Below are 13,370 nucleotides of genomic sequence, written 5' to 3'. Positions count from 1 at the left end.
GCTGCCTTCGCCAAGGTGGAAGGTCGGCTCAGAAGTCCTAAGCAAGACATTTTATTTTTTACTTTCATGCATTTATATTTTTTTAAACATGTAACGTCTTTATAAGATTCATAAACCGACGGTTTCAAAGTTGCATGCCATGAAGTCTGCCCTTGACTCTTCTGCCAGGCTGCCCACCCTGTTCTCCCACGCAGGGGCCACTGAGCTTCCGGGATCTTATGTCTTTACATGTGTATATTCAAATAAGTACATTTTTTTTTTTTTTTTGGCCATACTGTGCAACCTGGGGCATCTTAATTCTCTGAGTAGAGATTGAACCCGCACCTCCTGCACTGGAAGGCAGTCTTAACCACTGGACTACAGGGGAAGTCCTGCAAATAAGTACTTATTTTAAAAAAGTGCAGTCCCCACTTTGCTGTTTTTTTCTATTTAGCGACAGTAGATCTTGGAATCTTTTCCTGTGAGTACATAGAAAAAGCTTCCTGCTTGTTTTTAGAGCAGTGCGGTCTCCCTGCACTGGGGTCTCCCCAGCACTCGCCTCAGTGCGTGTGGAAGGTCACTGACTATTAGTCTGACCTTCTGTTTTAGTCTCCACTAGTTGGAACGTGGGGCCCCCGCCCCCATGATGACTCTTCCTTGGAGTCCACACTCTGGTGTTTGAGTGCGTCAGCGGTGATGCGGAACTTGGCAAGGGGATCCCCCATCAGCCGACTGTGTGCCTCCCAGCGTCCTTCCAGTTCAAAGATTTCTAAGCCAAAGGGATCCAGTCCGCCTGGGTTCAAACCGGGGCTCCCTTCGTGGCTGTGTGGCCTTGGTCAAGGTGCTGCCTTCTGTCGCCTCATTCCCTCCTCTGTGAAGTGGGCTTAATCACAGAACCACCCCTTGGAGGTGCGGTGACATAGTGCGTGAAATGAACCTGGCACCTGGCTTGGCAAATCCTCAAGGGAAGTCAGCTGTAGTTGCTGATAATAGCCACCTTGGCGGCTTTAAAATAACACAGATTCCCAGGTCACTGGGCAGTGATAAATCTGAATGGATGGGAGCAGTGTTGGGAATGGGGTGGGCGGAGGGCACCTGCACTGAAAAAAAATCTCCCTGGATAAGATTGGCAGATTTTCGTAAATACAAATACAGGCCACCGAAATAATGTTTTAGTGTAAATGTGTCCCATGCAATGGTTGGGACATACTTATATTACAGTTTGTTTATTGTCATTCAGATGTAAAGTGTCTTTCACCTTTCATCTGCCTGCATTTAGCTGCATCTTGGGGGGACCGTGACGCTCAGCCCACCTGGGAGCTTCTGTCAGAAACCAGAGCGTGTCCTTTCACTTGACACAGGGGGGCGCTAGAAGACGGTTCATTAGCTTTCCTTGTCCCTGAATCAGTACCTGAATTAGTTCCAGAAGCGCCAGCCGGTTGGCTGGCTTGCCACCTACCTTTCAGGACTTGTGAATCATTTTCAGATCTTCAGGCCCGCCCTCCCAGCGCGTGCCCCAGGAGGCTGTGAGCAGTGATGCCACCACCCGGACACCTCTCTCTCACCTTGCTCCCACCACGGGGCAGGGGGTGGCTAATCCAGCCCCTTGGGGGATCCCTCTCTCCTGCCCTGCTCCCCCAGGCTGACCTGCCCCCACATTGATGTCATAGCCCTATTCTGATATCACAGCCCAGCACTTGGAATTACCCCGGGCAGCCCAGATTCTGCCCTTAGAGCAACCAAGGTGGGCGTTTGAGCAGGGGCTGCAGGGGCTGGCCGGTGGCCCGGGGGGCTGAGCCTAAAGAACATCTGGGCAGCCTTCCATCCTAGAGCTTCAAGATGAAAATCTTGTAAAGGTAGGACCTGAAAAAAACAAAAAACAAAAAAACAGGTAGGACCTGGAAGGCTTTCCTGCTGTCCCTGTTGGCCATGATCCCTCGAGGTGAAAATAAATCCCTGGGGAGTGGGGAGGGGGCTGTTCAGGCTCTGGAAAGAGCCCCTGGAAAGCCTGCTGCCTTTGTGCCTCGGCTCACACGCGGCCTGGAGAGATGGTGGTCTCGCCTTGGTCCCCTGGGCACTCTTCCCATTAGGAGGAGGAGTGGCTTCCTGAAATGCGGGGTTTCTGACTTGTTGGGTGGGGGAGAGGAGCTCGGAGAATGCCTGCAAGTAACGAGCCATGGCTTCAACCGTGCCCATTCCCCAGAGGCTGAGTGGGGATGGGGTGCGTTTGTCTCAGGACAAACGGAAAACACGGCCACATTCAAGCTGTTCACCCTCAGATTCCTTGGTCCCGAGAAAGAGAAGCCTCACCCGCTGAGGTGGGCAGAAGGTTTAGTGAAGTCTTTCACGAGCTCATTAAGGTAGTAAAATATTGACTGACATGGATTAAACAATAGCAACAACACACACCAACACACATGCACACACCCTGAAAAACTTCTCTGTAACTTAGGTAGGCGCAAAGGCCACTGGGGCAAACATGTGACAGTTCTTAGCGGAGGACCACCGAGATTCTGACGAGCTGATAAGGTGGTGCCCAGGAGCTCCCATTTTAAATGTATATATTTCTGTTTTTTAAAAATATTTTTGTGTTTATCTCGGCTGCTCCAGGCCTTAGTTTTGGTGCCCGGGGTCTTCAAGCTTCGTTGGGGGCATATGGGGTCTTTAGTTTCAACATGTGAACTCTTCTTTTTTTTTTTTTTCCGCCCCTAAATTTTTGGTTGCCCTGAGTCGTCATTTTCATTGCCGCACTCGGGCTCCTCATTGCAATGGCTTCCCAGGTGGAGCTAGTGGTAAAAGGCCCGCCTGCCAAAGCGGGAGATGTAAGAGACTCAGGTTCGATCCCTGGGTCAGGACCCCGTTGAGGAGGAAATGGCAACCCACTCCAGTATTCTTGCCTGGAAAATCCCATGGACAAAGGAGCCTGGTGGGCTACAATCTACAGGGTCGATAAGAGTCGGACACGACTGAGGCGGCTTAGCACTCTCAGGGAGCACGGGCTCCAGTCACAGGGGCTTCAGCAGCTGTGACACGTGGACATGCAGCGCACGGGCTCAGCAGTTACGCCACACGTAGAATCTTCCTGGACTGGGAATTGAACCCTGCATTGGCGGGTGGATTCTTATCCACTCTACTGTTGGGGACGTCTGCAGCGTATGAACTCTTAGTTGTGGCATGTGGGATCTAGTTCCCCAACCAGGGAATTGAACCGCAGTCCCCCACACTGGGAATTTGAAGTCTTAACCTCTGGACCATCAGAGAAGCCCCAGAAACCCCCATTTTTAATATACATTCCAGGCAGTGCTCCTGTCAGCTCCCCATGGATCTCCTTTTGAGAAACACGGTCTACTCAGACTTCCTGGATGGCTTGCTGCAGCCGTCTTGCTTCTCCCATTTCCAAATTGCACGTTTTCCGTGGAACGAGGGTTGAATTCTGTTTTACTACATGTGTTTTTTTTTTTTTTTTTTTTAAATGAACGGGATCCAGAGAGACGACAGGGGTGCTGTGGGGAGTCCACCCGGTGCGCTTGTATTTGTATCCTTGGCCGCTGTCTTCCAGATGTAGGTGCAGCCTTCTCTCCACCTGAGAAGAGGGACTGTGTCTGTACTGGGAATGCCGCACCCTTCGCCACGAAGACTCTCGGCCCCCCACCTGGACTGAGAGAGTGGGACTGTGGGTGTGAACTGTTGGTCACTGAAGCTGACAGCAGCAAAAAAGGTGTTGCTGACCAGAGGGTTTGGCTTCTGTTTCCCTGGTGGCCCCAGGATGAACTTTCAGTGGTACCGGGGTCAGGGCGGTGGGCAGCTCGAGGTGGGAATTCTCTGCTTGCTTTGGCTGTGGGTCCGGGGCCCCCAGAATGCCACATGGCCCTCTGTACAGATAAACAGATCTGTGCCTAGTTTGGGGAGGGTGAAGTCTGTTTCGGGTTTCTAGCCCTTTGGATCAGGAGGTGTCCAGCGTTTAGGTGTTCAGGCCTCGAAGCCCCTTGTGGTCTCAGCACTTCCCTCCAAGCTTCCAGCCCAGGTGAGAGGCAGGCCGTGTTCTGGCCTGTAGTCCTTGGCTCACAGGTTGCAGGACAGAGGGGCTGAGCTCACCCAAAGCCTCTGAAACGTGGATGAGTCAGACTCTGTCTCCCTCAAATTCTTCTCTGCCCTGACTCACATCTGGGCCACTTCATCCAGTAAGACCAAGGGAGGCAGTTAAGATTTCCCCTCAGCGATGCCAGGACAGGAAGCCGAGCTCACTCCACTGTACTTCACGGGCCCACCCCTGGTGTCTGGGGAGAGAAAAGTCTGTGCCCAGTTTGAGAAATGAGGCCCTGTGTGTAGGGGGGTTGTCAAGATCGAGGACCAGCCTCCTCATCCTGAGGGCTCGTTGCAGGCGGGCCAGTCACTCTCACGTTGCAGCTGCAGCAGCATCTTGCATGGAGTTGTTGCTCAGGAAACATCTCAGCCGAAAGAGGCATAAAAGCCTCAGGAGGGCGCAGGTGGACTCAAGGATGCTGCAGAACCCGGGCACTGGGACTTCTCAAAAATCTTGTTGTTGTTATGGAAAACTTACGACAAAACAGAAGCAGACAGAAGTCTCAGGAACCAGCCCATACTTGTCACCAGTTATCAACTCAATCTGGTTCCTGTGCCTCTGCCTTCTTCCTTAATCCTGCATCATTCTGAACATTTGTCAATACTTCAGGGTGTGTCTCTAAAAGATAAGGATGCCTTTTTAAAAAGTTTAATATATTCAAGGTACCGTTGTCATATCTGAAAAATTAACAAAGCAGTGCACTGAGGCTTTTTTCAAAGGAACTTGCACTCTCCCTGGTGATTCAGAGGATAAAGGGGAACCAGAAAAGGGGGTCAGGGCCTGAGAAAGGGGGACACACATGTGCTTCCAGCAGAGAAGGCTGGGCTTTCTTCAGAGTCTGAAGAAACCAAGGGGAAAGTTAGTGTCTCTGGGAGAGAATTCTGGCTTTTCCGGAAGAAACAGGACTTGGCACAGGGCAGGGCTTCCTGGAAGGACAGAGACCTCTGAGGGCTCAGCCTCGCCAGGGGCCCTGCAGGGTGGGGAAGGGACGTGAGTTGGGGTCAGTTCTCAAGTATCCTCATCAGCAAAGGCGAGCGCCACCAGAAGGGAACTTAGCAGAGCGACAGCGTTCTGTTGTGTAAGAGGTGTTGACAGTTTGGGTTCGGATGTGACCCTGTGCCCATACAGATGGCAGCGGCTTACCCCCCGAGGGACTCATGTAAGTCGGTGCTGGCGGAAGAGGCTCAGGGTAACTGGGTCACTCACCAGCGAGCTGGAATGTACAGGCTGAATGCAAGCAGCTTGACAGCTCAGTTCTCAGGGAGGCTGAGCTGGGTTTTCAAAGCGAGGGCGGTGTTTGTTCCGACTCTTCCCACAGACCCTCTGCCAGCTGGCAGAGCCCATGGCCCAGAGGTGGCCCCCTTATTCCAGTAGAAAAAATAAGCATTCTGAAATGTTTGTATTGGAGGTGGACTTCATAAGAGGATTAGTAGGTCAGAGTCGTTTGACCAGAAAGGTAAACTAAAGAGTCGCTTGTCTGCATTGGGTCTATTCTTACCATTAAGATGCTTTAAGTGTCATTTTCCCACCAGGGCAATTATCCTGATACTAATTGCTTCCTTTGTAACTAAAGGGTATAATAGCGCTTACCTTTGTAATTATCAGATTGAGAAGGCTTGTGCTTTGTTGCCGTTTAGATGTTAACCTGCTGGTGGATCTGTGGGCATGAGCTGCAGTCTCTGACGTGGGTGGGGTTAGCAGCTCATTTCATCGCTAGTGGCAAAAATACGTGACCTGAACCCAAGGCGAGCTGGGATGGGACATCTTCCTGGGTTCCTTCTGCACTCAACTTTGCCAGCTTGAGCTTTGATTTGGAGAGAAACTTACAAAGTTCAACGCTAGGTATTCGGGGCTGTGGAACCAGCAGGCGGGGGTCTTCCTCACCCCGCCAGGGGGCATAGCTGAGTCTCACTTGCATAATGGTGTGCAGGGGTGTGGCTTAGTAAAGGGGGCACAAGATTTGGGATCCTGGTTTGGCCTTGAGTCATTGAGTGACTTAAAAATAAATTTTGAATTATGTTAGTTTCAGGAGAACAGCAAAGTAATTTAGTTATATATGTATATATATATATATGTATATGTATGTATGTATTTACCCCACTCCAGTACTCTTGCCTGGAAAATCCCATGGATGGAGGAGCCTGGTAGGCTGCAGTCCATGGGGTCGCTAAGAGTTGGATACAACTGAGCGACTTCACTTTCATTTTTCACTTTGATGCATTGGAGAAGGAAATGGCAACCCACTCCAGTGTTCTTGCCTGGAGAATCCCAGGGTCGGGGGAGCCTGGTGGGCTGCCGTCTGTGGGGTCACACAGAGTTGGACATGACTGAAGCGTCTTAGCAGCAGCAGCATGTATGTATTTTCTTTTTCAGATTCCTTTGCATTATAGATATTACAAGATATTGAATGTAGTTCCCTGTCCTGCACAGGGAACTTATTACTTATCTAGTAATAATAGTGTGTATTTGCTAATCCTAGACTCCTAATTCATCCCTGTTGCCCCCACACACACTCTCCCCTTTGGTAACCATAATACTATTTTCTATATTGGTTGTGAGTCTGTTTCTGTTTTGTAAATAAGTTCATTTTTTTAAGATTCTGCAAATAAGTGATGTCACTTTTTATTTGTCTTTCTCTGTCTTACTTTACTTAGTATGATAATCTCTAGGTCCGCGCATGTGTTGCACATGGCTTCATCCACTCTTTCGTGTGGCTGAGTAATACTCCATTGTGTACATATACATATTCCTTATCTTCTTTACCCTTTCCTCTGTCGGCGGACACTTAGGTTGCTTCTCTGTCTTGGCTGTTGTGACTTGTGCTGCTGTGAACATTGGGGTGTGCATACCTTTGTGAATTAGAGTTTTCGTCTTTTCCATTGTGTAACATTTTTTAAAAATTTACTTGACTGTACAGGGTCTTAGTTGCCGCCCATGGGATCTTCACTGCATCATGTATGATCTTTTGTTGAGGCGCACAGACTCCCACTTTGTGTGATCTTTTATTGAGGTGCATAGACTCTCAAGCTATCTTTTGTTGAGGTGCACAGACTTCCAAGTTGTGGCCCTCGGGCTCTGCGGCCTATGGGATTTCAGTTCCCTGACCAGGGTTTGAACCTGTGTCCCTTGCACTGCAAGGCTAATTCTAAACCAGTGGACCACCGGGGAAGTCCCTTCCGATGTGTCACTTTTGACGAGGCCCTTAACCTTCATTTCTTTGCTCCTCAAAGGCAGGACCATTGCCTGTGTCATCAGGTGGTTGTGAGGGTAAGTAGTGATCATTGGCAGGGCGTCCAGCAGCGGGAATGGCCACTGTGGAGGGCGGTGCTGCCAAGCGCCCAGGTGTCGAGCTCGCCAGGTGGCTCTTGTTGGGAATCTGCCATCTTCCCAGGACCATTCTGTGAGACTGCCTGAGGTTAAAAAGGGTGTTCCTAAACATTTCTGCTTTTTAAGATAAAAACCTTTATTGTTTTGTAAAAAGATTGAATGGAAAAAAGAAAAGTGCAAACCATACTGGGAAATGAACAAAAGGGAGAAAAATCTCGAATCTACTAACCTAGAAATGATCACAGTAAAATCTTTACTGAATAGCATTGCAAACATTAATTTATGCATACAGATGCTTTTTTTATATATAATTTCACACCACTGGGAAAATTCACAATATTCAATATTGTAACTGGCTCATTAAATTCAACATGTTGCAGACGTTCTGGGCCAAAAAAAATATGCATCACTTTTTATTATGGAAGCTTTCCAGTATGTTCCATGCAGTATATCTAACACTTATACCATACACAGTCCCGTGTTCTTATCACGCACCTTCGAACAATGATCAGTTCATCCCATCTTCTGGTCACCCTCCATTATTATTATTTTTTATTGTGATAGATACACATGACATAAAATTCACCATTAGTGACATTTAGCACACTCACAGGATCGTGCAGCCGTCACCTCTAATTCCAGAACACTTTCATCATCCCCAAGAGGAAGCCCCATGCCCATTAGCATTTACTTCCTGTTCCCCGCCTCCCTCTGCTCCTGGGAACCACTAATCTGCTTTCCCACTGTTATTTTAAACCAAACCCCATCTGCAAATATTTCACATGTATCTCTAAAATCCAAGGACTCAGGGCTTCCCTGGCTATCCAGTGGTTAAGACTCCGAACTTCCACTGCAGGGGATGAAGTTTCAATCCCTGGTCAGGGAACCAAGATCCCACATGCTTCACAGTGTGGCCAACAAGTAAATGAATAATAAAAATACAAGGACTCTTAAAAGCATCCATTCGAGACCACTGTCACACCTGAAACAACAATTCTTTAATCTTATCACTTGTTTGGGTATCTAATTATAATGTCTTTTTTCTTTCTTTGGCTGCACCCTGTGACATGTGGGATCTTAGTTCCCTGATCAGGGATCAAACCTGCACCCCCTGCATTGGAAGGTGGAGTCGTAACCACTGGACCACCAGGGAAGCCCCTGTAATGTCATTTTTAGCAGTGCATGTTATCCACTGGGTGGATATAGCACAGTTTAATCAAACATTTCCTTAGCCATTCAGGTTGCTTGCTGTGTTTCCTTATTATCCAAAAAAGCATTTCTGTGCTCACTTTCTCTTTCCTTTGGCTCTGGTGTGATTATTTCCTAAGGGTAAATTTTTAGAGAAAGGATTACTGGGTTGAGTGCACACTTTCCACTTTGATACTTGGTGAGTTATAAAGGTTGTTCCAGCGAACACTGCCTCAGCAGAAAGTGCGCGGCATGACTAAGGGAAGGTAAACCCACATACACCCTCCAGTGAGCCTTGGCCATCATAGCTTATCCAGAAGTGCCCATGCTCATCCATTTGCATGGAAACGCCCCCTCTGCGCCGGGCTCAGGGCCTCCCAGATGCGATCACAGCTCAGGGCCATCGACTGACAACCACACTCAGGGGGAAAAGGCCACAGCGCGCCTGCAGCGATGGCCCAGGCAGCCCGTCCTCGGAGGGAGGCTGGAGCTGTCCCCGAGAGGGACGAGTTCAGGAGGCCCCGAGGGCAGAGACAGGCTGGTTCGCAAACACACCTGTCAGTCTGGAAGCCTGGGGCACCGTGGGAGAGAAAATCCACACTCTCCTGTGGAGAAGAGGAAGGAAGGGGGATCCGGCAGGAAAAATCATCCTCCGCTCTTGCTTCAACTTGACTCTCTGTGCCATTAAAATACGACAGGAGAGGCAGTTTGCAAGAAGCAATGAAAACACTGCCATGATCTGGCCATCGCTACTCCCTCCCAGCTCCCCCCCCCACCCTTGGTGGTGTGGCCTGTGGGTTCTTTGAGGACCAGTATGACCTTCTGCGGGGCTTCCCAGGTGGCTCGGCGGGTAAACAACCTGCCTGCAATGCAGGAGACGCAGGAGATGTGGCTCACTTCCTGGGTCAGGAAGGTCCCCTGGAGGAGGGAATGGCTACCCACTCCAGTATTCTTGCCTGGAGAGTCCCATGGACAGAGGAGCCTGGCGGGCTACAGTTCTTGGGGTGGCAAAGAGTCGGACACGGCTGAAGGGACGGGGCACACACGGCCTCCTACCCCTGTCTGTGCCTGCGGTCAGCACATCCCACAGACGTTTCACAGGTGCTTCTGAAGGTGGCCCCAGGCAGCCCTGCCCCCTTCCAGCCTCTGCCGTCCGGGCCTGCCTGCACCTCCAGGGCTGTGCTTGCGGCTGCGGGAGCTGCACAGACGAGACTCTGAGTAACAGGGATCCACACCTGCCCTCCCTGAAGGAGCTCCAGAAAACACAGGAAGCACTTTGAAAAATAATATAATCAGTTAATTATCTTTGGCTGCGCTGGGCCTTTGTTACTGCGAGTGGCCTTTCTGTCTCTGCGGTGCTCGGGCTTCTCACTGCAGTGGCTTCTCCTGTGGCTTCCAGGCTCTAAAGCACACAGGCTCAATCGTTGTGTTGCACAGGCTTAGTTGCCCCAAGGCATGTGGAATCTTCCTGGACCAGGGTTTGAATCCGTGTCCCATGTATTGGCAGACAGATTCTTATCCACTGGACCACCAGGGATGCACTTTTTAAACTTTTTTTTTTTTTTTTAAGATGGACCATTTTAAAAGTCTTTGTTGAATTTGTTACAATACTTTTTGTTTTTTGGCTTCTTGGCCGTGAGGCATGTAGGATCTTACCTCCTTGATCCATGATCAAACCTGTAATCCCTGCATTGGAAGGCGAAGTCTTAACCACTGGATCACCTCCGAAGTCCCAGGAAGCACTTTTTCTTTTTTTTAAAAAAAGCATGTCCAGTTTCTTTCCAGAATGAGGTAGCAATAGCGCCAAAGGGACAGAGCAGGGTCAGCCTCGAGCTCGGGTGATGGGGCGCCTTTGGTGACAGGTGCCCTGCCCGATGCCCCCTGCCCAGCCCCGCCCTTTGCTTCTCCTCCCCTCACGCCCCGTCCAGCTCCTGTTACCCAGAAACCAGCCCGTTGCCCTTGCTTCAGACGCACTTCTGGCTCTTCAGTGTTCCTCGGCTTATTATCTTCCCTCTTACACATGTATTTCATGCGTGCCCGTCAGATTCTCATTTAATAGGAAGCGAAAACCCTTAATCTGTCCGTAGTCTATTTAAAACCAACTGAAGGTGCCGGAACTGCACGATCGCTCAGGCTGGGCGCTCAGGCCTCATGGGGCTTACAGGCCCCAGCCAGCGGAAAGGCATGGTCACCAGTGTTATTTTAAAAACTGCGCGTCGTCCAGTGTCATCCAGTGGCGTTTCCAGCGCCAGGCTTTTTGCAGTAAGTGGGCACAGTGATCCGTCTCCTCTTGGAAAATGGCCAGGCGATTGTCCAGAGTGGGGCACATTTGGTCACCAGTGAGTGGCGGGGCTGCTAAAACTCTGAGCGGTGTGTTGGCCTTGGCTCAGTGCCTACAGAGTCGCGACTCGTCACTTGTGAGACGAACTTGTGAGACGACTCGTCACTTGTGAGATGGGGACAAACGCCACAAGGCTGAGACCCCGCCGTTCCCCACAGCCCGCCGCAGTGCGCTCAGGCCACTGAAACGCCGTTAAACCCTTTTGATTTAATCCCCTTGGCATTTGTGGATCTGACTTCTGTCACACCACTGCGTTTCGAGCAACCCAAAAGTAAATGCCGTGTGCCAATTTTATTGTAATATTAATGGATTTTTCCTGTCCCACTAATACACACCACGGGAAGGGAGTAGTGAAAGCCGTGCTCACAGTGGAAAGCAGCGGCCCTTGCCCCCAGCCTTCCATCCTTCCTGCGTTGTGGTCCCCGCGACACACCGAATCATTTGTCCTTGGGCTCAGACCCCAGCCTGGGCTGTGGGCGTGGAGAGGCCGTTCTTGGGGGTCTCCTGGCCAAGGTACACACTGTCCACCTCTCCACTGGAGCCTGCGCTCCTCAGACACACGGTGCCTCTTGGTGTCTCTGTGTAAGGTGACTGCAGGTGGGCCGGAGCGTCCTGCCCTGGGGCCGATCGGAGGGAGAGAGACCCGTTAAGGAGCACACCCGTTTCTTCTCCCAGCACCCCGCCGCCGAGGCTGACCCCCGGCGGTGCTGGGTCTGCTGCAGGCACGGCTAGGGCGGCGGCTCAGTGAGTCATGAACGGTCTGCTGAGAGGAAGGTGCTTCATCCCGTTCACAGAGGCGACCTCAGCGCCTTGCCCAAGATCTCTGTTAGGAAGTGGGGGTGCTTTGATCAACATCTGTCCTGTCAGCTAGACTGCTGGCTCCCAGGAGCGTGCAGAGTGCAGGGCCTGCCACATGGTCGGTGCCCAGGATTTGAATGACCATGTGAGCAGTGGTGCTGAAGTCCCGATGTAGAGTTTTGCAGCCTCAGAGCTGTGCTTTGCTGCATTCCCTGGATGAGGACCCAGGGAAGAGCAGGAGCAGAAAGCGTCGTTTTGCTTGCTACCTGGTGGGGGAACCCAGGAACAGGGAGATCTGCTTAGACGCTGGCCCTAATGCTTGAAAGAGTCGCTGCGGCTTCACCAGAGCCCAGTCACGCTCCCGCCTTCTTGGGATCGCCTCTGTTCTATTGCATTGAGCCTTGTGGAAAGGGAAACGGGCCATGTGAGTGGGATTTTCATTGGCCATCGTGCTCGTGTCCTTTTGCCTAAAAGCAGCTAAAAAAGATAATCTGCAATCACAAATTGAATTCTGTCTGGAGAACACCTCTGCCTCACGCTGCAGTCAGTCCTGGCCGGTTAGGGTGGCGATGCCCCGGGGAACCTGAATGGTGGTCCCGAGCGTCATGGCCGGTACAGTGGCCTCATGTGGGCTGATGGGGTGGGGGGACGGGTAGGGTCTTCTCAGTGAAGGAAAGTGGGGCCTTCGCAGGGGACAGCTGGGCCTTCAGCAGGGGCACGTAGGAGGTGGGAGGTCTGACCCCACAAAGGTGCTGGGCCTCGTGGCTTCTGTGGCTTGCAGCGGCTGCCCCAGCTGCGGGGTGTGGAGCACAGGGTTTCTCGGTAGACAGCCTTTCTCTGTCTCTCTCTCTCTTTTTAAAGTTAGCTTTCCTTTTTAAAAAACTGAGGTATCATTTTTTCAGAAACATTTGTTTATTTTCGTGTGGCTGGGTCTGCTCTCAGTTGCCGCACGCAGGATCCTTTGTTGAGGCGCACGGACTCTAGTTGTGGCGTGCAGGCTCGATGGGTTGGGCGCATGGGCCAGCATGTGGGATCCCAGTTCTCCAACCAGGGATTGAACCCAAGTCCCGCCAATTCTCAACCGCTGGAGCACCAGGGAAGTCCTCAGAATTGAGGTATAATTGATGTACAATGTCAAGTTTAAGCTGTAGAGTGTGTTGATTTGACACACTTATGTATTTTATTTTCTTCTTCCAGTTTTATTGATCTCTTGGACATAGAGCACTGTGTAAATTTAAGGCGTACAGCATCGCGATTTGATGGGCAACCATTCTCTTTGGTCTTCAATACGTGTTTGTTTTAATGCTGTTACTGAGCGTAATCAGTTCAGTTCAGTTCAGTTGCTCATTCGTGTCAGACTCTTTGCAACCCCATGGACTCAGCACGCCAGCCTTCCCTGTCCATCACCAACTCCTGGAGCTTGCTCAAACTCATGTCCACTGAGTCAGTGATGCCATCCAACCATCTCATCCTCTGTCGTCCCCTTCTCCTCTTGCCTTCAATCTTTCCCAGCATCAGTGTCTTTGCAAACGAGTCAGTTCTTCTCATCAGGTGGCCAAAGTATTAGAGTTTCAGCTTCAGCATCAGTCCTTCCAATGAATATTCAGGACTGATTTCCGTTACAATTGACTGGTTGGATCTCCTTGCAGTCCA

At 50.7% G+C, this 13,370-nt stretch overlaps 1 protein-coding gene across 1 annotated transcript in view; it reads left to right on the top strand.

The window, feature by feature from the left end:
* OSBP2 (oxysterol binding protein 2) overlaps positions 1-13,370 on the top strand; it is a 119,449-nt gene that overhangs the window by 24,027 nt on the left and 82,052 nt on the right. The window lies entirely within an intron of this gene.

The sequence above is a fragment of the Dama dama genome, chromosome 5 (genome assembly GCF_033118175.1).
Source record: "Dama dama isolate Ldn47 chromosome 5, ASM3311817v1, whole genome shotgun sequence".
Classification (NCBI taxonomy): domain Eukaryota; kingdom Metazoa; phylum Chordata; class Mammalia; order Artiodactyla; family Cervidae; genus Dama; species Dama dama.
This window is presented reverse-complemented; position numbering and strand designations above follow the sequence as displayed.